The sequence below is a fragment of the Aplysia californica genome, unplaced genomic scaffold (genome assembly GCF_000002075.1).
Source record: "Aplysia californica isolate F4 #8 unplaced genomic scaffold, AplCal3.0 scaffold00078, whole genome shotgun sequence".
Taxonomy (NCBI): Eukaryota; Metazoa; Mollusca; class Gastropoda; order Aplysiida; family Aplysiidae; genus Aplysia; species Aplysia californica.
The window spans coordinates 1677397-1678055 of NW_004797348.1; positions in this window are offsets into that span (position 1 = coordinate 1677397).

The window sequence follows — 659 nt, forward strand, 5'->3', positions numbered from 1 at the left end:
TTATTATTATTATTATTTTTAAAACATTACACTCCCCCACTCTCTAGTCTAGTGGAAGAAAAAGAAATCAGTCTTAAAATCTAGGACAAAAATACATTAACATTGTGTAAATAAGTAAGTATTAACATTGTGGGGTAGATAGATGTACGTGGAATGATGGTGATAATGGTGGCATGCTTCTAGTTGGGGTCGTGGTGGTCTTTGTGGTTGTTGAGGTAGTGAACATGATGCTTAACCCTATCCGTACGCCCTGGGGTCATTTTGTACCCCCGGGGTCGTATTCTTCACATTTTAGAATACTTCTAATGTAGTACGAAGATCTCTTTGAAACTTTCAGTATTTCTCGAAAACTCATTTTGACAGACTGCTATGCAAAGCGAACGGATCGAATTAACGAGTAAATTTCCTCTTTGGAATGTGGTGGAACAGAGTTCCCCAGGTCGTATGGATACTATAGTAAAACATGACGTACGGATAGGGTATGGTTGTTGCGATGGTGTGCTGTAGGTAGTTTTGGTCTCACTGGTAGAGTGGTAGTTGCTGTTGTGGGTGCTAGGGCTGTGATAACTCAGATAATGGTGATTGTGGTGGTGGTGGTGGTGGTGGTAGTGTTATGTAAGAGAGAAAAAGCAGACTTGCAATAAGAAATTGGAACACAG